The 23,785-nt window shown below is 45.3% G+C and overlaps 1 protein-coding gene and 1 long non-coding RNA gene across 2 annotated transcripts in view; one reads left to right on the forward strand and one right to left on the reverse strand.

Moving 5' to 3' along the window:
- Nucleotides 1-23,785, forward strand: part of IGF1R (insulin like growth factor 1 receptor) — a 300,467-nt gene that overhangs the window by 175,883 nt on the left and 100,799 nt on the right. The window lies entirely within an intron of this gene.
- Nucleotides 7,350-17,096, reverse strand: LOC309867547. Its single transcript, XR_014313236.1, has 2 exons — nt 16,385-17,096; nt 7,350-7,543 (listed from the first exon to the last, which is right to left on the reverse strand). It is a non-coding gene; the product is annotated as an uncharacterized lncRNA (long non-coding RNA).

Below are 23,785 nucleotides of genomic sequence, written 5' to 3' on the forward strand. Positions count from 1 at the left end.
GGGTTGTGATCTCAGGGTCGTGAGATGACGCCCGCATCAGGCTCTGCACTCAGTATGGAGTCTGCTTGTCCCTCTCCTGCTCCTCTTTCTGCTCTCTCTCTCTCTCAAATAAATAAGTAAAATATTTGAAAGAGAGAGAGAGAGAGAGCATGTTGAGCTCTGGCTTATGGGCTTATATTGAAGCAAAAGTAATGTGATCCTATGTCAGAAGTAACTCAGGGTTTTTAGGTGGCCAGGGCAAGAGATAAAGGAACACAACATTGCCACACACACACAGACACACACACAATTTAAAGGCTTCACTGAGAGGATACAACTGTACAGGTAGGACCACCTGCCATTAACTCTTATCAGCAAAGTGGCAGCACTTGTTTTCCATCATCCTTTTTCATTTTACACCTTCAGAAACAGTTGTGGTATGGAGTGATTGTAACCATGGCTTTAAAGTGGAGATTTCCTTCAGGTGTCATTGTTTCTCTCCACAAGGGTAGGTTTTTCCATAGTTGTTTAAAGCTGTTTTTCTTCATGCAAAGGTTTTAGTTAAGCTTTATGTTAGTTAAATTTTAGGCACACTAGGTCAAAGAGTGGGGCAAAGTTGAAGTTCTTGGTAACAAGTGATAATGACTTAGTCTGTAAGGAAGTCAAGAAAGGAAGTCAAAAAGGAGTGAAAAATGAGAGCCTTCCCAGCAGCCTTCCGTGCCGGTGAGGTCTGGGAAGAACACTGGCTCCCAGTTCTTTCTATTTAATGGAGCCTCTACATCTTTCAGTAATACACAGAAGTTTGTCAGAACTGTATTTCCTACAAAACCAAGCTCTGAATAAGGACTGTTTGTTTTGGACATTTGCCAAATTACTACACGGTTGTTGAGGGAGATTTGCCCATGGAAAGGGTGAGGGCTGGGGCTGGGGGTTATGTGAATTGTGAGGGTGTTGTAAAGTACTCAGAATTTTTAAATTTCTCAGTTATTCCTCTTTCCTTAATTTCAGTGTGACTTCTTTGTTCATGTTCTTCCTTCATTCTCCTCAATTTGAATTTCAGCTGTGTAATATTACTGCTACCAAAGATTATAAAATCTATCAAGTGAGGAAAATCTGGAGAGCTAGAACCAAAACCAGAGGATGCCCCCACTCTCCAGGGGAAAACTCAAGAGCTCCTCTTTCCTTTCCTTTTTTTTTTTTTCCTTAACTTTTTATTAGTTTTAAACTTACAGAAAAGTTGCATATCAGCACAGAGTGTATCTGAAACATCACCCAGTTATCCCTAATGTTAACACCATACAAACCATAATCTGATTGTCAAAACCAAAAAATTAATATTGGCACAATATCATTAACTACGGAGTGTATTCAGATCTCATCAGTTTGGGTATGAATATCCTTCTCCAGCCCCAGAATCCTTCATTTACTTCATTTATTTACTATATCTGCATGGTCTCTTCCATTTGTGACAGTTTCTCTACCTTTCCTTGTTTTTCATGTCCTTGACACTTTTGAAGATTTTTGATCAGTTATTTTATAGAATGCTCTTCAACTTGAGCTTCTCTGATGTTTCTTCTAATTAGATTCAATGTCTGTGTTTGGGGGAAGGATACCACAGGAGTGATGTTATGTCCTCCTCAGTGCTTCGTATCAGGGTGATGTTAATGTGTTTCCTACTAGTGATGGTAACCTTGATCACTTGGTTAAGGTGGTGTCTGCCTTAACAAGTTTGTCCACTGTAGTCGCTACTTTCCCCTCTGTAACTAAAACCTCGGGTAGGGGGGTGATACTTGGAGACTATGCAAATGTCCTGTTTCTCATCACTCACTAATTTTGGCATCCATTGGTGTTGCTTACCTGGGATACTTATTGCTATGATATTCTCATGGCAATTTTCTATTTCCTTCTATTTGTTCATTGGAATTTTTCTATAAGAAAGAGTTGCCCTTCTCCCCTGAATAGACTCTTTAACCATAGTTTTCCTCTTGATAACTTTCTGGGTGGCTGAAGGTGATTTACAAAGAATGGATGGTGCTATCTTTTAAATGTTGAAAAGCTACCAATGAAATGGGTGCCAAGAGTACTTTTTTCACCTGGCACTGAGACTCTACAAACTGCCTTGACCACAGTTCTGATTTAGATCCACTGGATTGTCCAACCTATTAGACCATTTACAAAATAGTTCTCCGAGCTTGAGAGTCTTTCTGATAATGATTTTTAAAAACTATTTCTTTACAAACAGGCTTTATTTCATAGGATATTATAGAACATGTTTTGGGTCTACCTTCATTAGAGTTTAGATTTTTTTAAAAAGATTTATTTATTTGAGAGAGAGAAAGAAAGAGAGGGGTGGAGAGGCAGAGGGAAAGAGACTCCCCAGCAGACTCTGGGCTGAACGTGGGGCTCAGTGTGGAGCTCAAGCTCATTAACTTGAGATCACAATCTGAGCTGAAACCAAGAGTGAGACACTTAACCGACTGCGCCACCCAGACATCCCAAGAATTTAGATTTTCTGATTTCAGCCTTTTCGCTTTCTATTGCTACCACCTTGGGCTATCATCCAGACCTCTTTCTTTCCCATCTGTCCACATTTGACCATCTCTGTTCATGTCAGCGTCTTCACCAAAGGTTTTAAGATCAGTGAATGGAATGAAATATACCTCTGGAGTTGTATCAGAAGTCTACGGTAAAGACTAGAAGAAGAGAAGAAATTGACATTATTGGCTAAAAGGAATTTCCAAGATTATCTGTAGATTTCAATTAACCATGCTGTTTGGCCATGCTTACCGCAGATTATCAAAAGCAGGATATCCTGCAAGGAGATCAGAGAGATAGGTTGGCTTCAGTTCTACCAAGTGATGATATGATGTATTATTGATGCACAGCTACTAAAATCGTGGGATCAAAATAGAGTCCTCAATAGGGATGGACGTTAAAATGCCCCATGCATCTTGCCTGTAAAGCAATGCAAACTCGTACATGACCCTGAAAATTCTCTGCCTCTCACTTCGGGTTTTGCAGTTGAAAATGGAGTGTTAAGAACTAAATCTATTCTAAGACTTATTGGAATATGCATATTTAGGGGATGGGAATGGTAAGGATGCCTAACTTTGCTTTCTTGAATTCCAAACTTGCTATTTAGAAGGTAGATGGCAGCCTGTGTGCAGCTGGGCAGGGCTTCTGACTGGCTGTTTGAAGCCGGTGCTTTTGTGGTCTTCTTCTGCGCTTGCCCATCAAGACCTTTCCAGCACTCTGAGGCCAAAGGGCAGTGGACCATGCTGATCTGAACATGGTGTTACCCTTGCCTCACTCAGCTCTTTTCATCTGTAGGTCTCAGTGCCCAGAGTATCCCTTTAAAATGGGACTTAGGACAACTTGAATAAGCCTCTGGCTGGCTGCATTCCTGGGGGAGAAGCTCAGTCTCCCTTGTCCTCCTCCCGAGGCTCTGTTCTCCTGCCCCTCCACTTTCCTCCTGACCACTCAGCTGATCTTGGAAAAATACAAGAATCTGGTCCGTAGCATCTTTTGGAGAGATGGGGCTCCTGCTTTTGCTGGGCGAGTTTCAGGTGTCTCCATCCCCACCCAACCTCAAACTCCTGCCAAGGCCCCCAAGGGCAGGAGGACTAGAGGACGATTCAGGGGTGAAAAGGCCAGTGGGCTTCACAGATAGCACTGCCAGCCAAGCTGTAGCTGGCTAGCCTTCCCAGATTCTCATCCCTGCTGCTGGCAAGCTTACACTTCAATGGCAACAATAGCTCACACTTACACAGCACGCCCTGTGTGCCTGGTACTATTCTAAGCACTTTACACATGCCCACTCTGTCTTCACATAGCTACACTTATTATCCCCACTTTAGAGGTGAGAAAACAGAGGCACAGAGAAGGTAAGGAACTTGAGCAAGGAAGCACAGCCCCTAAGTAGCCGACCGGGGATTTGAACCCAAGCAGTCTGGCTCCAGAGTCTACACTGTTAGATCCTGTTTTCTACTGCCTCTTATTAGAAGTTCTCCACCCCCAGATGGCTCAGATGGCTGGAAGTGGTTTCACAGCTCTGAGATGCCTCAGACAGGAAAATGTGAGGGTCAGACGCTACTCAGACTTCAGATAACCTACTAGCTTTATGTAGAGGAAGGAGGAGAAATGTTCGGCGACACAAGCAGCCCTTGTTGGTTGTGAGACTGTGTCCCCCCCCCCCCCTTTCTAGATTGACAGCTCTACCCTGGATGGTGGGGATGGGGGGGGCAGGTGGACTGCAACAGCCCCTGAGTCTCCTTTGCCCTCATCAGTGACAGGTGGGAGGACCCCCAGCCTCCTCCATTCTCTAAATAAATAGCTATCTCCCGACCAGCTCCGCGGTGCTGCTGGGTAACCAGGAGAAGAATTCAGACAAGTATCTCCACAAATCCCACTTCTGTAGAGCCATTCTCCGCCCTGCGGGGTGGTGCTGCTCTCTCTCTCACCATGTTCGTCACATCCTCAAGTGAGCGGATGTCTTGGCTCAAAGGGTCCCCGGGTCATTTCATTTTGGACAGAAAATCATTGGCCTTTTGTTGTTTTATCTGTATTATTTTTTAAAAGACATAACCCAGACTTTTTACCATATTATTTGTCTTGCAGGTAAGTCTGTTTTTCAGGTCCCTCCGGAAATCGCAGTTTTTCTGCCCCGCTTCGACATGGCCCTTGTCAGTAACTCTCCCTGTGTAAATCACTCCCCTTGGAGTTTTAATTGCATGTTGCCTCCTTTTCTGTCCTTCCTGGACATTTTCGCTAGCGCGGTTGGGGCAGACAGGCTGCTGGGAATCCCCTGCAGCCCCCTGAGCCGGGGCGTTCCAGAAGGGAGTGTCCAGTGAGCCCAAAGTACACTGTGAGAGCCACCGTTGATGAAGGACACAGTGTGTGCTGTTAGGAGGCCCAAATGTCTTAAAATGTTGCTTTCTGTGGCAGCAAAATAAGCTTTTTATAGTGTCCTATTTCTTCTGGTATTATCTAAACCAGTGAAAAAAGTGAGTAACTCATAACCTTTAGAAAAAAAAAAAAGAAGAAGGTAGAAGGAGAAGACATACTGAAGGGGCCTGGCTTTACCAGTAGAGTTTTTTTTTTTTTTTTAAGAGAGAGTTTGTGCCTTTGTGTGTGTGTGTGTGTGTGTGTGTGTGTGTGTGTAAAATCAGTCTTACCATCACAATAAGTTACCACGTGCATTCCTGCAGGCCACCAAGAAAGCCATTTCTCTAGTCTTGGCGTTTACCCACGTCACCATCCAGGGGGTGTTCGGGTTGGTAGGTCATGACTGGTTGCATGGCCTGTGTTAGCCAATCCTCTGCAGGTCGAGAGTCTTTGAAATAGAGACAAAGACAAACCTGTGGAAGCCTTTGAGAGGTACATTTGGGAAACAGGCTTCCTGGTTCGTTCTGGTCACCTGCTGCAGGGCTGGGGTGCTGGGTGCTTCTTTTCCTCAACACATGGGACCACTCCTCTGCTGGGCTTGTACATTTAAAAAGAAGTTCATGGGTGCCTGGGGGGCTCAATGGGTTAAGCACCTGCCTTCAGCTTAGGTCCCAATCTCAGGGTCCTGGGATTGAGCCCCTCATCATGCTCTCTGCTCATCAGGGAGCCTACTCCCCCCGCCCCCAACCCCACCTCTCTGTCTACTTGTGATCTCTGTCTGTCAAATAAATAAATAAAATCTTAAAAAAAAAAAAAAGTTCACCCACTCCTCCCAGGGTTCTGTTAAAGGGGCTTCTCCACTGACTTCCTAGCTTATTAGCTTCTATACTACTGTTGGCTTTCTGAGAAGAACTTTTGTCCTGTCTTCCTAAAAAGGGGTAACTCTGGGCACCTTTTTTCTAGATAAACTCCTTCCTGTGACTCCTTTAGAAACAATTTTCTGTGTGTTTGGTTTTGCTTTTATTGTTTTTTTGTTTTGTTTTGTTTTGTTTTTCCCCTGACTAGAAAGTTCCTTGTTATGATACCCAAAATGGCCTCCTTGGAAAATTCCAGAACAGACCCTTAATCTCTATCCCTAGAGAGAAGCAGAAGCAGGTGACATGCTTTCCTGGCAACCCGAATACCCATTACTTTTGAACAATCTAAGCTTAGAAATCTATGCTATTATGTATGTTCATTTTTTAAATTTTGTTTTTATTGTTTTGCATACTTCAATAAGGAAGAGGCTTCCTTCTTAAAACTAATTTCTCTCTGAGTGGGCTAAGAGAAAAAACAATCTATTGTCCTGTAGAGGTCAAGGCGGTACTCAACAATGGGACCATTGTGCTGCTGTAGTTTGGTTTGGGGGACAGGGGGAATGTTTATGAAAACAAACTTTGGAAGCAGGGACAGTGAAAGGTTTTGTTTACCTGGCGCTCTAAACTTAAGGTACTCGTTTTGCCTGGAGAATAATGAAACTCAGAGTTGTAATTTAAAAAGGTTGATGTAATTGATATGTTAACATTGTTTGTTTGAGGTTTTTCTCTCTCCAGTTCAGGGCAGTCCTGTACTTATTTCTCTGAAGCCAAAATCAGAACTGTCCATCGAAGGCAAAAACAGGCCTCAAGAAACACTGTCTTTTGGCAAAGAAAGACAAAGAACCTTGTTCCGTAGGCCAGTGTGTGTGTGTGTGTGTGTGTGTGTGTGTGTGTGTGTGTGTGTGTGTGTAATGCTTTAAAGAACAATTTTGAAATGAATTCTTACAATAAAACCCTGTAACAGAGTCATTTTTATGGAGGTGTGATAGGATTTGTGCAAGCATTCAAGTGGGAGCCCAAGATTTCCAAAGCTGAAATACAGTCCTAAAATGATTTGTTTGCCTTACTGGTATCTCTCTTCATCTGGGAGTAAACATTTGTAGAAAACCTACAGACACTTGGTTGTGCTCTTTTGTCTATGTCCTACCGACAAAGAGCAGTGTGTTGTATACGTTGCGTGGCAAATAGGATTTAAAGTTTTCTTCTCATTGCCAGATTTAGGATTCAGTTGGGAAAGTTATGAGTTGGATTTGTCCTTCTTGCAGAAGGTGTATCTTCCAGGGCGCTCCCCGCATTTATGTGTTCTTGTGTCATTTTGGTTGCTGAAAAAGCTCCTAGCCAACCCTTCATCCTTTAACTGGCTGAGCCACATTTCCAGACACATACCTGCTCCTCATTTGAGTTCAAAATTTAATAACTAGAGTCTTTTTAGTCTTTTTTGCACATCTTCCCCCTCCCCCAAAAGTCTGAATATTGGAATTTCATCGGTATTTGCGGAACTCCCACCCAGTGTGGCAGGAAGTAGGGTAAATTCCAAGTGGAGTAGAGCTGCCCATCAGCCCATTCTTTGGTATGCTGTGCTGTGTGCCAGCGTGCCCCAGAGATTCCAGAAATAAAGAGGATGGAGGCTTTTTTTTCTTGTTTTTCTTTATTTCTTGGTTTTAGAGGCTTGCCAATTCTGGGTTGCATTGAAAGGGAAATTTCATATACCCAGTCGACAGTTTAAAATATTTTTAAGTCTTCCTCCTCCGGCCCTTGCTTTCCCTGTGTAGACAGGATACCTTGCTGGTCTTCATTCTCAACTTGACCATGGAGAGCAGCCCCTACAGAATAGAAATGTATTTGCGTGAGATTTCCTTTGCTCCCACTGAGTGGTCCAGAAGACATTCACTGCTGGTTACAGGTCTTCTGGGCTTTTCTGCAGAGTGGGATTGGTTTTTATTTTACCATAAGTAATAGTCTATTAAATGAACAGTTGCTAGAGGAGAAACTACATCTAGATATAGAATTATATTCTTGTCAGCAGTACATTTTCATAATAGCAATGGGGGAGGAAAAAAATATTCTCACCAGCAGCTGAAACATACTAATATCGAAGAAATTCCTGTGAACTGTGTTCTCGGCTGCTTCCTTTTGTTTGTTTGTTTTCAGAGCAGATGGGCTTGTTTGCTTTTTGCTTAAACATTAATCAAAAATCAATTTATGGCTATGTAAGTAGCATTAGATAATTCTCATACTGACTACAGTAAATAATATCTATTTGTTCATGTTAGATAAGTCTGGGTGGCGGTGAAATGTAGAATAGAATTACATGAGATATGACATATGGCTATGTGTTTTATAAATTAATGCTTTTATGCATGTGGGAGGAGAAGTAATTTAGTTTACTGACAAAAGAAAAAGCAAAGGAAATTCCAGAGATAGAGCAGGATAGCAAGTCTAAATAAATTTGGAAGATGAAGAGAATATGATAATTTAGTTACATCTTTTTAACAAATCATCCCAATTTGTGTGTTGGGATAAGGGGCAGAAGAAAAGGGATATTCTAAGTGCTGAACATTTTGATGTTCTCCAAAGGTACTCTTACAACTCTTCTGCTGACCAAAAGAGTAATTGCGGTGGGAAGGCAAGGCATTATAGACGAACACATTTTTTTTTTTAAACCAAATCCTCCTGCAGGCATGCCACTCTGTAAATATGTTGCCTTCATCTAGTCACACCTGCACACATGTAACTAACGTTTCCTTGATATTAGAAAATAAAAAATTAAGTTTTGCTGAGCAATATGTATATATATGTATACACACACACACATTCTACAAAGAAAGGTATGCACTCTTTTTCAAGTATCTAGAGAAAGCGAGAGATTATTGAAATTACTATTAAATGCTCCCCTTTTCATAGATTTAGATCTGTTAATTGCAAGAAATCTTCTTTTAAATCAATCAATGGGAACTTTTTATTTCTTCCCTAAGATTCATTTAGCCTTGAAAAGGCCAAAAGTTTAATGAAGCTTCTAAATGTCAATCTTTTCTTCCTTCTGTAGAGAATGTACTCCAGCTATAATTACATTTGCATTGTTTAAAATATTAGTAATTCTACAGCCAGCCCTTTGAGATAAGCAGAGAAACTTGAGGGCATCAGCCGCTCCGCACACCACACACTCTTTAATCAATGGATTTCATGGGAGGGCTGGGGTTCCCCCCCAACTTTATTGAGGTATAATTCACAAATGAAAATAATTGACCACCTTCCCAAGGGGTACAAGTTGATGTTTGGATGTGCGTATACATTGGGGAAAGATCCACAACCAAGCTCATTAACATATCCATCACCTCATGGAAGATGAAGTCACCATGAATATTTTTGCCTAGTTCACCTGGGAAATATCTGAGCTGTGCCCAACACTTTGCAGATGCTCCTGGTATCTTCCGTATGGAAGGGGCTCTGAGAGTAGGAAGAGGCATCATACAAGCCCTTCTCATGCTTTGTCAACGTGTGTTATGAACAGAGTGCCCATTCTGACTTTCCCTGTGAACTGTGCCTAGGACGTGACTTTTCATTCACCCAAATTCAGGATCAGGGCTGGCATGATAAGCTTTAAGGACCTTTGTGTGTTTGTGCAACATGGAAATTGAGTCAGTCTGTCAGTCCACCTCCCCATCCCTATATATTCTCCTCCCTACTTCCCTTTCTGCATCCTTCTGATGTGCAGCCTTTCCTGCCAGTTGAGATAAGCCTGTGAAGCACTCTATTTGCAATTGATTGGCAGCTCACTGTGCTTCTGCTGCAGCTGAATCATCACTTACCTCCATCAGTTTTTGAACACCTCACCTAGTGATCTTGGTGGGGAAATTACAGTGATTAATGCTCTAACTCTTGTTTGCCCATAAGTGTTCCAAAGTAGTATTTTTAAAAGCTCTCCTAAGATTTTTTTTTCTCTCCTACTAGATACAGTGAATATTAAATGTCCCCTAACCGATGAAATTTCTGTACTATAAAATTGAGTTGGCAGCTTTACAAAATAAAAGTTTAGAGGTAGGAGCTAGATTAAGGCTCACAATTGCACAACGTCATTGGGTTGCCTTTCCTGTTTCTCTTTTTTCCTTCCTTCCTTCCTTCTTTCCTTCCTTCCTCTCTCCTTCCCTTTCTTCCCCCCTCCCCCACTTCCTTCCTTCTTTCTTCCTGTATTTTCCTTCTGTTGTCAAGGGACTATCATCAGTGGCTGTTTCCTTTTAATCTTGTTTTTTTTCTAAAAGATGTGTTGCTAATTTTTCTGTAGCTTCTCTGATATCAACCAAAGAAACTTCCTTTGGTGATGTATATCCCCACCCCCACCACCATCTCATTGCCATTAATATCAAAGTGTGCTCTTTCCAGTGGCTTATAAAAATTTAATATTACACCAGTCCCCTAAGCCATGCGTACAAAGCAGCATGAGCCCACGTGCTGACGACCCGTTTGTAATTTGTGTTGTTCAGCATCTTTAATGTCCTCCACTGATTCCTTGGTTCTGCGAGCTGATAAAGTTGTCAAGGCATCACTGATGCATTCATGCTTCCCTGGGCAGTGGCCAGTGTGGAGGCACAACCGTGCCGCTTGGCTAAGTAATAAATGAAGTTGGAGAGAATTGAAGGGTAATGTAGTTAAGCATAATCTTTACCTTTGTGCTTATAACAAACCGCAGTAGGAGGAACTCCAGGACACGAAAATTAGGATCTGTTCCCAGTAGCGCCTCTAACAAGTTGGCTGACTTTGGGCTGGCCTGCTGGTTGGTTTCTTCAGCGCTACCACGGGGGAACACCAGAGGTGCTGTCTAGTCTCTGGGTCACACAGCCAGGGTTTTTAGAAGTCCTTGTGTAGAGAAGAGGGTGGTCTTGACTGCTGGACTCAGAGACCCAGTCCAGCAAGAGCAGCACTGCTCTGCTCCTCTCCTGCTGCCTGAAAACGAGGTCTGAAAGCCACTGGAGAACCACCTTGGCTCCCCCCATCCAAGCTTAATTTTAACAGTTTAACCCATCAGTACAATCCAAGGAAATGATACCAACACGTTCTCAGGAGATGTTTAACTAAATGTGTGAATGCTCTGGCTTTGGCTTGGCAGAAACGCAGGGCAGCCTTGACCCAGGAGTATGCCCCTAGACTACCTGATATTATATCTGCCCATAAAACAAGGATGCAACAGCCTCTTGTGTGCAGGGAGTATCTGAGAAAAGGCACAGAAGCACCCAGAGGTGCCATGCTAGCCCCAGACTTCATCAGCTCCATGACTGTTGGACAACAGACCACCATCAGGAAGAGAGAAGCATTAGAACCAAACAGTCTGCACTTGAACCCGAGTTCTACCAATTATTTGCATCAGGTGTTCTTTGTCTGTAAAGTGGAAGTGATCGTACCTGCTGCCCTAGATGGATGTGAGGATGAATTAAGCCAGACAAACTCGGTCACTGCCCAGCAGGCAGTAAATGCTGACTATAGCCATAGAAGGTTGGAGGGTTTCTAAAATTTGATGACGCTAACCTTGGAGGTGCATTTATTTGAGACATGGTATTGGAGGCCTTACTATTTCTGGGCCTAGAATTATCTGGTTCTACATCATGTGGGGATTTTTATTCCCTCCTCCCCCTCCCTGGCCCCGACAGTCTAAGCACTGCCATTGCAGATTGGATTTTCCTGCAGACTTGGAGGTGATGTTAGGAATCCAAAGGATTTACTAAAGAGCAACACTTGCAGAAAGAAGACAGGAGGAGGACATGGTGGGTGTGCACCGGAGGTAAGGGGGCATCTGTCCAGGATTCTGATCCGACAGTTTTGCCAGCCCTCAAGGAGCTCAGAACAAAGAACACCCATTGAGGAGACTACTGTTGGATGGATATAACTGGGCCCTAGGACCATCGTCATGCTCAGTGACTGGCCGGGGGCTGCCCTGAAAACAGTGTGACCCTGGCCAAAAGCTGAAGTGGACCCTGGAAGAGTCAACAGCTGGAGGCTGTCAGCTAGGGCCCCAGCACAGCTGGACAGTGGATCGTGTCTGAAAGGGAGCCAAGCCGTGCACCTCCGTGCCCACACAGCCCCGACGTTTCCAGTTGGGACTCCTAGATTTGAAAAGTATATGTTCTGGTTATTTTTGAAAGGGACATCTCTTTAAAACATCTAGCTATGGGATAGGGAACTATTTCTTGATTTGGAAAATACCAACAGCCTTGCGGCAATCACCTTATGGGAGGTAGAGCCCCTTACCCACAATTTTCCTGCTCCCACCCAAGTGCCAATCTTCTTGGCTTTTAGTTTCAATATACACACTGCTACTGTATGACAGTCTAGCCAAGGTATCATCACGCCTTCAGGAAGGCATGGAATCAGCTATTTGTGATTGTGAGGTCAGCCCTTAATTTGTTTTTTTCTGTATTTCCTCTAACCCCTCTGAATCTGCAGGGTCCACAGCTAAGGAATACCATCTTCTCCTTGCCAGTGCATCGACCATTCCAATAGTATGCTCCACACCAGTTGACTTGCTCATTGTCATCAATGCCAACTCAAAATGGGCTACTTTGATGGTTGATTAAGAATTTATCCTCTGTTTATTGTTAAGAATATTCAACCTTTGATTTTTGTTTCCCATCCCATTGTATTTTTCTAAAGGCACAGAATAGAATGTCCTCTGCTAGAAACAAATCGTTGGGCGTAATACAGTCCTACAGTATGCAAGTGACTTGTTAGAAGATATTATCGAAGAAAAGACTTTATTTCCATTGAAAACAAAAAGAGAAGGTATCTAAGAATTAATAAGAAAACGTAATTCTATTAAAAAATACAAAGGATGACTTGAATAAATGGAAAGAGATACCATATTTTTAGACAGAAATAGTCAACATTATCAAGATGTTGGTTCTTCATAAGTTAATTTATAAATTTAATGTGATCCAAATGCCATCAGGATTTTCTTTTTTTCCAATTAGACCAATTCTGAAGTTATTATGTAAAAAACAAGGTAGGCAAGAAAACTGTAAAGAACAATGGGGAGCCCTAGCCTTATCAGATATTAAACTAGTCCATAGAGTCGTAATTAAAATAGTGAGGTAGGTGCATGAAGAGACAGGCCAATGGAACAGAGCACAAAGTCCAAATACAGTGACAAGTATGTTTGGAAATTTAGTATTTGATAAAGGTAACCTCTGAAGGCAGTGGGATAAAGAGGAATGCTTCATTTACTGGCATTGGGGCATGGGTAATCATTTGGAAAAGAAATCAAGGTAGGTCCATCCATCATACCATATACCGGGTTAAACTCCAAATGGATCCAAGGTAAAAATGTAAACAACAAAACCATTAAAATCCTAAAAGAACATATGAGGGAATTCCTTTATAACCCTGGGATGGGGAAGGCCTTTTTGGTTGCAGCATATAATCCAGAAACCAGAAAAGAGAATTTTCATAAGAATTGAATACATTATTTAGAAAACAAAAAATTTCTGCATAGCCAAAAATCATAAACAAAGATAAATGCCAAACTGGGAACATATATGTAACTTCTGTCACTGACAAAGAGCAAGTCTTCCTACTTTAAACACACACACACACACACACACACACACCCTATAGCTCCTAGAAATTGATAAGGAAAGGACTCACAAGTCCCAACAAATTTGGGGGTGAAGCATTGAATAGATAATTCACAGAGAAGGAAATACACATATATATTAAACATGTGGAAAAATGTTTAGTCTCACTTGTAAAAGAAATGGAAATTAAAACTACACTGAGATACGTTTTTTTACCTCTCATATTGCGGGGCGGGGGGCAGGCAAGGAAATGGATACACGCGTGTGCGCACACGCGCACACACACACACACACACACACACCCATCCTCAGACTCAGCAACTTTAGGGAAAACATTTACCTAACATATACCCTTGCACACATACAAAATGGCAATTGTATGAAATAATTCATTATAGCACTGTTTGATATGGCAAAAGATGGGAAATAACCCAAATTTCCATCATTAAGGAAACAGCTCACTGAGGGCAGGGGCTCCCAAGCTCGGGTGCTCACTATAATCATCCGAGTGGTTTTTTTTTTCTTTAATTTCAAAGTTCAGGTCACACCCCAGATCGATTAAATCAGTCATTGGAAGGTGGAACACAGATTTCTTCTTCTCCTCCTCCTCCTCCTCTTCTTTCTTCTTTTTTTAGGTTCCCCAAGTGATGCCAACATACAGACAAGTTTGGGAACCACTAAATTGGAGTAGAATATTATTTAGCCGTTAAAACAGATCTCCATGGTATAGTAAGTAAACAAAATAGCAAGCAGAACAGTGTGTACAAAAGGTTATTATTTGTGTAAAATAGAGAAATAAAAATACTTGTATTTGGCAAATACTGAAAGCAAAGAATCCCAAGAAGGACGAGCCTGTGCTCTGTCTTGTATCTACACTTCTTTTTTCATTTCTGAGCCATGTAGCTATTACTTATACCAAAAAGTTTTAATTGATGGTAAGAGGCTTAGTGCAGGGCTAATTCTTATTATTGAAAGTACTAAGTTTGTCAGTACCAATGTACCCTTTCCCACCATTAATCTGCATCCATTTGGGAGTATATAAGGGATGGTGCACATAACATGTTACACTGGGCACAGACAGGGTCCTGGAGTGCCAGGTGGGGAACCCTGGGGTGCTCAGAGCACCTGGAACTCCTTGGGTCAAGTGAGGCCACAGAGCTTCATCCTGTCTTTCTCTTGTCTGTTTACAGACTGTCAGCCTTAGGATATTTACTAAAGCAAGACTTCCCCAAAAGTTTGTCTTCCCTTTATCTGGTTATAGTGCTGAGTGATTTGTTCTCAGTTGACCTTTATTGTGCTGAAAGTTAATCTGGAACTTCTGGTAGGGGTGAGGCATTTCCGTATGGGTACTGAAGATGTGGTGAGCACAGCACACCACATCTGTCCTGTCCTAACCGGAGCTTGTACGCCGGGGACGGGAGAAGACCGACTACAAAGCCAACAAGTGGATAATCACATAAGAAGGATGATAGTTAAATCTCATGAAGAAATTAAACAGATCTGTGTGATAGTGGTCAGCAGGTGGGCACGGTGGGGCGACATCTGAGCAGGGACCTGAAGGTTGAGAAGCAGCCAGCCACTCTCGGACACAGAGGAACCTTCAGGAAGAAAGAGCAGGGAGGGGCCCTGTGCCGGAGACAAGCCTGAAACAAGGCATGTGTCCTGTCTGGAGACCAGAGCGCACTTCACTGGCTCTGCAGCTGCCTGGGGGGACCAATTTGTGAATTTGCTTTTCTGCTCCTGGATCTTTCCAGTTGTAGTCCCCTAGTTAGGGAGGAGAGAATGCCCAGAGGCCTCACCCTGCAAAATGCTCTGGGGGAAGAGGGAGTAGGGTGGAGCTTGTGGAAGGTCTGCCCAAGGTAGGAGGTGATTTTTAGGCAGACGAGGAATTTGCTGAGCAGAAAAAGCAGGAAAGGATCTAACTGGCAAGGCAAGCAGCCTGAGCTAAGAGCAGCTGTGTATGCAGAAAGAGCCTCTGAGGGGTGGGCAGGGGCAGAGCCAGGGTCTGATCCGGGGATTTGGGGGAGCATGTTAGCAAGGAGCCAGTGGGAGAGTGTGAGGAACTGGCCAGGGGCGGGGGCTGGAGGGAGGGACGAGACAGGGAGAGGATGGGGACCACATGCAAATGTTTGGCATGTCTGGGGTGTGTTGATGGTGGGCCTGTATCTCCAATAGAGACACGAGTCAAAATACGACACAGACAGCCCTTGACCTCAGGAAGTTCAGGGTCTACTGACGTGGACAGGGCCACAAGCGGAGTCCGAACAGAGTGCTGGAAGCTCAGTGGTGTTGACAGGCGTGCTACAGAGTTCAGAGGAGCTCTGCAGGGACAGGGGAAGCAATGGAGAACAGTGGCCTCTCCCGGGCAGGCAGGGGTAAGGCCTAGAAAGCAGAGGGAACAGTCAGAGTGAAGGGTGTGTGTGTGTGGCTGGTGCAGGGACCTGGGACAGGAACAGATTGGCTGGAAGGAGGGGTGCTTGGAAGGAAGGAGGCTGCACGCATGGGGTTGGGGGCCAGGCTGGAAGGTCCAAAGGGACTAACTCCATTCTGTAGGCTTTTTACAGGAGTGGTGACTTGAAGGGCTGAGAGGTTTCCCTGGGGACTGTTTGGGGTGAGGCATGATTGGAGCACACAGACACCATAGCCTGGACAAGAGGGTGGGTTTTGGTGTGAAGAAAAGGATCCACCCCACCCCCCCACCCCGCCAGTTTGCCCTAAGCACCATCCTACAAGGATTCTTTTGAACCTTTCTTTAATGTTTTAAACTTGGCTCATCTGGTATCTGGCCAGCAATGACAGCATGGCTTATCAGTGAAGAGTCCTGGAGATCCATCCTGGTCCAGCTCCCTGGTGCCCTTCTCTGGCCTCCCCGTCCTCCACCGGCACAGGGAGGGGCCTCTCTAGAATCTCTGGGGGAGGCTGTTTGTGTGGGCCTCAGAGGCCACGAGGCACCTCCTGGAGGCAGCCCCAGGAGCTGCCACACTTTAGAGCAGTGCCTCCATGCTGGGTGCCGCAGATTTTCACGCTATGGTCCCGAGGATGGGGAGGGAGGCCGGAATGAGGAGTGGATTGTGATTCAAGTCAGACCAGATGGGGAATTACCTTCGATTGCAGTATCCTGGGTGAACTACACCCTCCATGGAAAATGCAAGTTAACCGCTTATTTCTTGTCAAGTGAGCTTAATGCCGTCCTCTCAAGTTTCTTTTTATACATGCCGCAGAACACAGGCACCTTGCCGTGAGCCAGCTCCAGAAACTTGCGATGACTCAGTCTAACAGGGCATCTGATTGACCTCTGTGCCATTAACCGCGTTGTATTGCTTGAGGAAACAATTTTTAGTGCAGGTATTTAGATCAACTTCTAAAGAGCCAGAACTAAAAATCTAATGTCGGGGGAGGCGGGTGGAGGAGACTGGCAGGAAGGAGGGTCAACTAAATTGGCTCTCGCTCTGCTCTCTTCCGATGAGAGTTTTCAACCCAAAGAAGAAGGAGAATAAGAATTGCGGCAACAGACCCTTAACGGTTTTGCACAGAACAAAAATGATGCGAAGCTGCAAGTCAGCAGTTCTCGCCCAGGGGCTCTAAAGGACGCCCACTCGCGTTTGCTTTTCTGGGCGGCCCCTCGTCGTCTGCCTCCCCACGGCGGGTTCCTTTTGTCTCGGGTGCTGCCCGCAGCTCGGGCTGAGGGCGAGGGAGCTGGCATCCCGCGCCCTCCCCGCCGCGGTGGACCAAGGTTGTTTACTACTTTCTACTCCGAGTAGCACGCCAATCACGAGGGCCCGCCCTCCTCGCCGCCCAATCGGCTCGTTGGGAAAGTCCACCTTTCTGCGGGGCCTGGGCGGCGACTGGCTGGGGCAGCTGTCAGTCAAGCGGGCATCCCGCAAGGATGCAGCAGGAGTATTAGGGACGCGATCACCAGAGCGGAGGAGGAGTAACCTTCCCCATAAACAAGCGGTGCCCCCCCCCCCAACAATAAAGTGGGGCGGAGGGGGGGGGGTGCTTCGAAGCACTACCCAGCCCTGGGGCCCCACTGGAGCAGAGCGGGCTGAGCGCAGAGTCGGGGAATCCCTCCCTCCCTCCGCCTCCCTCCTGCCGCCGCTGCAGTTGTAAACACGTTTCCCTCCATGTCTGTTTTCCCTTCTCTCTAACAGTGGCCATTACAGGCTGCTGTTTACCAAAATCCCGTAGGGCAGAAGCATCTTCCTGGACCCGTCCTCCATTGCCTGCGCCTCCCTGCCCTTATTCTGGCCTTTTTCTTTTCCACCCTCTGGTCCACAGAGTAAAGGAGGCTGGGCTGTGGTCAGACTTGTTTTCCTTTTATTCTCGTCCATGTGGGACAAGTCATGCTTTGTCAACATGCACCATTTTCTGCGGAGATCGTGGTGCCTTTTTAAATTGCGTGCATGGGCTCCATTGATTGTGGTTAGGAACGCTGCAGCCAAAACAGGCGCAGCTTGGGAAGCACTGGGTGGTTTTTTGTTGTTGTTGCTGTTTTTGGACACATGATATGCTATTTTATTTCTGTGTTTTCTTCCAAGATGGGTCTTGAATCCTTTACCTACTGGTAGATTTGAGATATGTGTACACACACACACACACACACATTAAAAAAAAAAAAAAAGGCAGCATTGTGTTGGACTAAATGTTTTTGTACCTTCTTCTGTGATCTGAATCAGGTTTCTCATTTCCAGCTGCACAATGTGGTTGTATTCAGTGTGATAGGGGCGTAGTGGACATGAATTATTTGCGACAGGGCTGCCTGGAAGATGCGGAGCGGAGTTTGCGTGGCCTGGAGCAGCTCCAGTGTCTGAGGCTCTTCTGTTATGTTGCACAGGCTCCAAGCAGGAAGCGCAGGCAAAATGGCAAAATACGGCATGTGGCATTCGGTTCGAAAATGCCCTTTTCTAGGAGCTGCTAGTGCATGTGACATCCAGTCTTCTTTAGCTTTTCTCTTTAAAAGAAGGGAAAAGTTAGCTGTGAAGGTGGCTTGTTTGGGGTATTTTGTGAGAAGCCTTGTCAACAAAAAAATGATGATTTTGAGGTTTGGGTTTGCTGAGCGGAGGTTAGACCTCCTTCGTGTTCTGCATCACAGTCAGAGCGAGAGCGAGAGTGAGAGCGAGAGAGCGAGAGAGCGAGAGAGAGAGAGAGAACCATTTCTTGATTTATAGGAAATACAGGAATATTCCTGGGAGCTGCAGCTATGGGGAGGAGAGGGAGTTTGGGCCCATCTCAGCCCTGCAGCCTGTGTACTTTTTCAGCCCTGGGGCTTTGGAGATGCTTCTGGAGAATGAAAAGGGGAAAAGATCCATTGCAAGCATAAATGTAAGGAATGGCACGTGGTGGCCAGGATTTGCAAGAGCAGCTTCTAGACCTACTTAAGCCCCAGGAAACATGTCCTATTTCAAGTTAGCTACCACATGTGATTTGGGTTTCTCTCTCCCTGTCTCTTCATCTTTCTCTTTCTCTCTCCCTTTCCATCTCTCCTTTTCCTCCTCCAGTTGTCCATTTATATTCCCTCCCTGGCTAGGAATATTTTTTCCCAAGATGATCAGATCAATGTAAATCATGGTGTTATTTGAATGGGTTCCACTGTCGCTTCTTGAGTCGAGAGAAATGGCCCTTCTGAGTCAAGAGGTGACAGCAAGTGAGGGAGAGGGCCCCAGGGCCATCAGGTTCCCTGCAGTATCATCATAACAGCTTGTGAAGTTATCAGCTAAGCACTTGATTGCAGGCAGAACCACACTACAAGGAAGTGTGCTAGACTGACCTCTGCTCTGGCTCCTGCACCCAACCCCCCAGTTAGGGAGGGATAGGGGTGGGAGTTTCACCTCCGTGAGCCTCAGTGCCCCCCGCACAAGATAGAAACAGTGGTGTCTATGTGATATTGTAAGGACTCAAGGAGAAAACCTTAAGAAGTGTGCCTGCCTCTGTGCTGGGCCCCGGCTTGCCCTCTGTCTCCCAGCGCGCTCTACGGTGGCCTTTCACAGAAGCTGCCTCCTTCTCAGCACAGCATGTTGAGCTCATCTTTTGCTGGGTTTCTGCGTCACCTGCTCCTTTCTGGCCAGGTCAGCCGGCTCATTTTTCCATGCCAACAGCCTCTCTGTGCCAGTAAGTCACGTCTGAATAACCAAAGCATGTTTCCCTGCTGGAGAATGCCAGGGCAGGCCAGTCCGGGAGCCAAGTGGCTTTCTCTGGTTCAACTACGTGGGGGGAGCAGAAGAGCCCTGCCTGCTCGGCTCCTCGGTGCCTCAAGACATGTTTTTGAATCACCCGATGAATCTCCTGAAATCACGGCTCTCATCCCCCCACCCTCGCGTGGGGTTCCCCACTTTCAGCCCCATAGGACTGCGCTTTGAGCTCTTAGCATCTGACTTCCGCCTGCCTTTGCCTCCAACCCCCACCCCGCCCCCAGCATGTGCCCGTGAGTCGGCCATCTACCAGACTACTCTGTGCTCCTGTGACTACGTGGGGTCTTCACATGGCCTTAACTTAACCTGGCCTCCCCAGTGCCAGATGGGCCCTATCTTCTAGAACCAACTTCAGACTGGCCCTCCTGAGCCCACGCCCTGCTGCCCCCACCCACCCCCCACTAGCACTGTTCCTCCTTTTCTTGTGAGCCCTGTTCTTCCGGACCCAGTGGGAAACATGCATTCTTGGGATGTGTCCTCCGTGGTCCTAGGCTCACCCTTTACTTCCTGCGTGTGCCCCGGTCCCGGGGAGAAGCCGTGTTGTATAATGGCAGCCCGGACGACAGAGCCAGACACACTGGCACCTTGAACACATGACTGACCCTTGGAGCCCGTCTTTCCTCATTGGTAGGAGGGGGTGATAATACCTCTCCCTTGGGGGAGCTGGGAGGCTTAACTGTGCTTGGCGCTGAGTCCGCCCGAGTCTGTGCTGAGCAGGCGCTCAGTAAGCGTGAGTTATTATAACGGTTGTTTTTTTTTAATCAGCCATAGATTGACATTTTACCCACTTCACAGGACCCGTGAGAGGATAACTGAGAATTATGCACAGTCCCTTAGTAGGGAATCCCATTAACATCCATTTACCTTTCTTCCATAAGGATAGGTGTCTCTTATTCTACTTGGGCCCTTTTGGGCCCCATTCAGCAGACCCTCCGTAAATATTAAAAATAAAATTGCTCTTTCTATGTGTAAATTTCTGAACCTGCTCTTTATTGATAGTGACTTTTTTTTTTTTAAATGAAAATGAACGTTTACAGGTAAGACTTCTAGAACCTCTAACCTGAGGGAATCGGGGCCAAGCAAGGAAGTCTGAGCCCCTGAGTTATGGGACCAACACCTGGGGCCCAGCAGATCCTTACCGAATGTTCGTCAAGTGTGTTTTTAAAGTAACGGGGTTCGGGGGCAGAAGTTCTGAGTAGCGAGAAAAATGGTGACATTTGAAGTGCTGCCAGCTTCTCCCATGGCCATGCAGCTGGTTTGCATGCAGAAGCAAGCATGAAGGGGCCAAAGCATGGCACTGGGGTGGGGGGGGGCAGGGTCACTGTGATTCCCCACCGCCACTGGGAGAGGGATGGAGTGGGCGGAGCTTCTGTCCCCCTCCTCTGACCCTAGTACACACCTTCCCTGGTACTGGATCCCCAGAACCCTTAGGACTACTGAGCTTTAGCAGCAAGTATCCATGGTTGCAGATGTTCTGCTCAACTCTGGGGGTCCAAAGATACAGAATCCGCCCCCCCTTCCTTTGAAAGAGTGCCCGGGACCCTTGTAGATCTCCTGACCCAAGCAGGAGCTGATTGTACAACCAGGCATGACAATGGGAGCAATCCACAATGGTTACCAGGGAAGCTGTGTCTATAACTCTATGTCTATAGCTCTTGTGACCTTGGACAGGTCACTTTAATTTCCCTCAGCCTGGATTTCCTCCTCCTCACAGCAGAGAAGATACCAGAGTGAGGGGCCGATGAGATAGATGGCATATGTGAAATGCTCAGTGCTTGTGCCTTTTGCTGGGCCTTTTAGAAGGAGCCATGGCTGAGTATGGAAGATATTGAACCGTAGCTCGCATGCTTGCATGAATCAGTCTGCTGAGTTATTTTAAGTTTGCATCTGAAAATAAAGGGTGGATTGCTGTCCAAATATAAAAGAATTGGATCCAGGCTCTAAAAGGATGTTTGCTGTTCTTTAGCAAAATACCATTCTTCTTAAGTTTCATTCAATCATTCCACAAAAATCTGAGCATCTGTTTTGTCCCAGGCACTGTGCTTGTAATGGGTGTACAACAGCAAACAGAACACTTGCTTTCTGCTCATATCAGGCTGACACGTGGACAGGGAATGTAGATGTTAAATAAATAGAAGTGTGATGATGGCCATATAGGGGGAAGCCTGCTGTGTGTTTTAATGTTTAACACCTGCTATGTGTGTTAATATTTAAATGTATCTTGGGAAGGTCTTTCCATCTAAAAATAATGATTTGTCCTTTTGCCTGCAAATAACTCCTTTCTCTATAGGCAGTAGGAATCCTGTTCATGTTTTGAGAGCTTCTGTTATTTGGGAAGAGAGCCTTTTTACAATCGAAAGTAAGCTTTCAATTACTTGGAGGGGGTGCCTGGCTGGCTCAGTTGGTGGAGGGGTGGTAGAGAGGGTTGGTGGAGCTTGCCAACTCTTGATCTCAGGGTCATGAGTTCAAGCCCCACGCTGGGCATGGAGCCTACTTAAAAGAAAAATCAAGCTGGAGATGATGGAGGAGAGGCACTATGAACTGGGTTTTCCTTGGCTGGTTTGCATTGAGGTGGTTTAGGGAAAATGGTTGTGTGCCTTTGGAAAAGTGTTTTAAAGACGCTGTCCCAAAGTGACCTCCAAGTTCAGGTAAAACATGTTGTGTACGTCTTTAAAACTCAGTGTAAATACCCAAAGCTCACCGATCTGTCCTTTCATCTAAACCAGAGCTATCCTATAGAACTTTATGCAATGGTGGAAATGTTCTGTATCTTCCCTGCCCAGGAAAGTAGTTGTTTAGCCATGTGTGGTAGGGGAGCACCTGAAATGTGGCTAGTGGGACAAGGAGGTGAATTTCAGGTTTTATTTCATTTTCAATTAGTTTACGTTTGAATAGCCACTTGTGGCTTGTGGTTACTAGACACTACAGATGTAGACAGAAGATTAACCGACAAAACTCTTTCCTCCTGAAGGATGTGTTTATTTTGATAAGGGTAACTAAGACCTGTGCATTTCATTTTCCCTGTCCTATTTACAGCTAATAAAGGGGGCGTGCAAATTTGAAAAGAGGCAACACAATCAGACCAGCTATGTAACTACACACATCATCTGAGCTGTTAGCCTTGATAACTGGCCAGTACTGACTACTCCCAATAACCGAGGAACTATAAAACAAGCAAGTCGTCTTCTATGACTTAATACCAGTGGGTTTCCTGGTCGAGAGAAAATAATCAAGAAGGTCTTTATGATTCTATCAAGTGACTGTTGATTCATGGACATTCAAAAAGCTTTTGTAAAAATAAGCTAGATTTTAGAAATTTTGAAACAAAACTTAAACTCTCCTCTGAGTTTAAAATTTTAGTGGAGTTTATTTTTATTTCTTCTTTTGGTTCCTCCATGGTCCTCTCCCCTCCCCCTCCCTACCCACCCAGGCTTATTGTTTCCTCAGGTCGGGAGAACACAACCCCGATGGTCAGTTTCAATTTTATTTAAATTCATTTTGTCTTCATTCCTTCTAGTCTAGCACAGTCCTGTGTTGTACTGAGATCAGAGTGCTTCGGGGAAATGTTGAAATATAAAAACATTTTCATGAAAACATTTCCACTTACATTTAATTTTTCTTCTCAATAGAAAAATATTTCCAACTTAATCCTCCCGCTCCCCTCTTGAAAGGAACTGCATACTTTAGAAATAACATCAATCCACCCAAGTACGCAGCCATTTAATGGAGATATAAAGACTCTGCGCACGGTGAGGTTCCGAGGCACAGGCTGCCTTGCAGGAAGCTCAGAAACACGGGCAAGGCCCTCTAGGGGCCCTGGCTTCCCCACACCGCCACGCGGCCGACCAGTGCAGCAAGCCCTCGGAAATCGCTCACTCCATCTTAACCCATCCTCCTCGTAGAGCTTTATTTTGAACAACTCGTGAGTGTCTGCCAAGGCCATAGATGTTGAAACTTCCTCTTTCCAAACCTCATCTGACATCTGGGACCAGCTATGCCAGAAGGTGTTTGAACACGCCACAGAGAAGGCTCACCCCCTTCTTCAGGAAATGATGGCAAGCCGGCCCCTGGTCTCCAGAGCAGACTCCTGCCTTCGCGCTGCCCTTTTATTTTGTTGCTGTTCCTTAGTAACTTCAGCTGACTAGGAAGCCCAGCCTCAGGGGAAGGTGAACCTCTCTTCCAAGGAGAAAGGAAAGCCCATGGCTGATACAGAAACACATCCGGTTTGAGCTCCCTTGTGCGATCATTCTGGTTACAAAGCACAGGGATATTGGAGTCTGTTTGAAAATTCAGCACGTTCACCTCTTAAGAATTT

This window comes from Mustela nivalis (genome assembly GCF_964662115.1).
Source record: "Mustela nivalis genome assembly, chromosome: 6".
Taxonomy (NCBI): domain Eukaryota; kingdom Metazoa; phylum Chordata; class Mammalia; order Carnivora; family Mustelidae; genus Mustela; species Mustela nivalis.